This window comes from Fukomys damarensis, unplaced genomic scaffold (assembly GCF_012274545.1).
Source record: "Fukomys damarensis isolate Sample0158 unplaced genomic scaffold, DMR_v1.0_HiC HiC_scaffold_16, whole genome shotgun sequence".
In the NCBI taxonomy this organism is placed as follows: domain Eukaryota; kingdom Metazoa; phylum Chordata; class Mammalia; order Rodentia; family Bathyergidae; genus Fukomys; species Fukomys damarensis.
The window spans coordinates 23,383,155-23,386,223 of record NW_022900928.1 but is presented as its reverse complement, the minus strand read 5'-3'; positions in this window follow the sequence as shown (position 1 = coordinate 23,386,223).

The following is a 3,069-nucleotide window of genomic DNA, read 5'->3' as shown; positions in this document are numbered from 1 at the left end:
AAAAAAAAATCTATATTCTGCGTTTTTGCCCAATGTGGCTGCCTATTCCAGAAGCAGGATGTACCGTGACACTACTTTTCACTTTCCTGTAACTGGCACTCATTTCTACAAATACAGTGAACCATGTGGAACTGCTCTTATGCTGTTCTTAATTTCATGTTCACAAATGCATTCACCTTTGGAATGATTTCAGTCCAGCTTTCCATGTTTCCTTAAGGGTGACCAAGATTTACTGAATGAAGTTGGGATTGTAATGAGTGGTGCATTTCTGCCAAGGTTAGGGAGGGTCAGAGGTGGAGAAGCAATACATTTGAGCAGCTCAGTGTTCACGCACACTGACCTTATTGCAGAAAGTGTATCATAATGTAAGATACGGAAATTTTTTTCTATATTATTGAGAAAGCTTTAAAACACACATGCCATAGGAATAAAGTTCTAACAAAAGTACAAAACTGGAACTGAAAACCCCCGGGGAGCCAGATATAATTTCATGTTTACAATTCAGTCAGTGACAGAGACTATTTCCATGGCCCGTCAGGGGAAAGCTGTGAAAATCTGGGACTTTGTTTTCTCTATGCACAGATGTATTTAAATATAGACAGGTATCCAGAAAACTGGATTTACCTCTTCTGCAACAGACACTTATTGGATCTTTACCTGTGGAGACTCAAAGAAATTTTATCTTTTTGCTCAGAAAATCCCCAGTTATTTAGTGTTATTCAGTGTTCTGAATTAGTGTATCACATTTCTTTCTATTATCAGTAATGAGTGGGGATATAAAAACACTGATTTTCAAACATTCAGGAACAGCAAAATAAATAAATGCTAAAAAAATATAAGTAAATAAAAGGAATTTGAGCCACAGCACAGCTGGATGTGGAAGGTAATAAATTATCTCTCTCTTTAGAATTACAGAAAGAAAGAGATGTGCAAATTTCCTTGAAGAGGGAAAAGAAGTGGAAAAATCAAAGGCATTTGGGTAGTAGAGATATGATGTGGCCCAAAGAGATGACGGTGCAGGCAAGCATATTTCTCCTATTTCTATTCGATGATAGAAAAATTGCTCTCAGTAGGTGGAGGAATCCTTCTTAGGAAATGTCAAGACATCTGCTACTGAAATCTACTACTAAGAATGAATCAGTGGAGGAGCTGCAAGGAATTCATCATCACATCCAACTGCTTCATAAACTCATGACATATCTGCTCCCTTTGCTGGAGCATTTCTGATGATGGTGATTTGATTACCTCCTTAGAATATTTTATCTGCACGAATGAACCACATTTCTTAACCTGAAGCTACTGTCCTGCAACATTTTTTGTTCCTTTTGTTTGCCTTTTAGAATATGCAAATGAACTCAAAGGTAATTATATGCATCTACTTTATATAATTCCCAGTACTGAATAGCCTCACTTTGATTTGTTTTTTAAAAAATCTTTTAAGCAAGGGGCCAGGAATTTAGTGCAGTGGTTCTGCCACCTGCCTTGCAAGCACGAAGTTCTGAGTTCGATTCCCAGTACTGAAAAAAAAATCTTTCAAGCAAAAGACAACTTGAAATAATGTTTTCTGTCTTCTGGATGCCTTCTTACTTTTCAATATGCAGTTCAGAAGTTTTATGCACTAGCATGAAGACAAAAGCAAAAAGAAGGCTTTGGAATTTTTTATCGATTCATTTATTACAGGGTTTTTTTCTTGCGCTGAGATATAGTAGTGAGTAAAAGATACTGAAATCCTGTGCATAGAGATGCTACATTTTAGTCAGTGGCAACAGAAAATATTAATCACTGTGTTATATGGAAAAACTGGAAAGGGATATACTATGTCAGTATGGGTGAGGGCATGGGAAATATGATTTCAAATGCAATAGTAGGAAAGTGTTACTTTCAGGATGCCCAAGCAGGGACCTGCAGCTGTTGAAGTTGTTGGGCCATGCTCATTGTAGGAAGAACACATGAGGCTGTGAAAATAGCAAGTGGAAATGTTCTGAAATGCACACTTTTTTCAAGTTTGAGAAACCTCCAGTAGGTATGGATGGACAGCTAGAGCCAGAGTTAGGAGAGGGACATTTTAAGGTATCTTAGCTGTCTAAGATTTTGTATAAAAAATAAAACATTGTTCATTGATGGTTTGAGTGAGGGATGAAGAGGTAAAGCATGGCTGGGTACAGTTTTACTTTAGATATACTTTCTAGAGCAATGTCATGCCCTATAATATTAACAATAATTAGGATAGCAATACATGCTATGATCATTATATTCCAGGTTGTGCTGAAATTTTCCATAATTTATTCAATGTTGTTTTGGGCAAAATGCGTTAAAAATAATGTTCTAATCTCTTCCTCTTTTCTAGAAGATTTTACTCTATCTTTTATGTTTCAAATTACTCATGTTAACTTTTTAAAAGTTGCTTAAACAACTATGGCTTAAACATAGAAACAAAACGATATCCAAAGCCGTTGGGTAAAACTCACCAGAGAGAATGAGAGAGAAGCAATCAAAATTAGGAAGAGATTGTTGTATGAGGATATTAAAATATTACAGCAGATGATATAAAATAATTTGTGAAATTGCAATAAAGTATGCATTTCTATTAAAATACATAGCTCTGATAGCATACAACAAAAAAGTAACCAAGAAAAGTTTTAAAAAATAGTAGTCAGAGAAGAATTTTCCTTAAAAATCAAATGTTATATTGAGGTTTCCTCGCCTCCAGTGGAAACCAACACACAAGCTTCTTTTTGTGTCATTCTGGAAACTGGAGCTCAGGGAAATGGGACCAGTAATACTCTGGCTCTTGTTGTTGCTGTGAGTAATGAATTCTCTTTTGATTCTGAGAAAAACATAAATTCTAAAGTCTTATGATTTTAATTAAGAAAGATTTAAGATTGACAAGATTTCAAAATAAAGAATAAAGGTGGTGACTCACTATTTTCAAAAATCAGGTTAATGTTACTACAGGCATGTACTAATTTTAAAAAGGTTAGTAAATAAGGATTCCACATACTGAATAGATTTGTTTTAGGTATATGTGGGGTAAAAATAATACACCAAAAGTAGAAGGAAAATGATTTT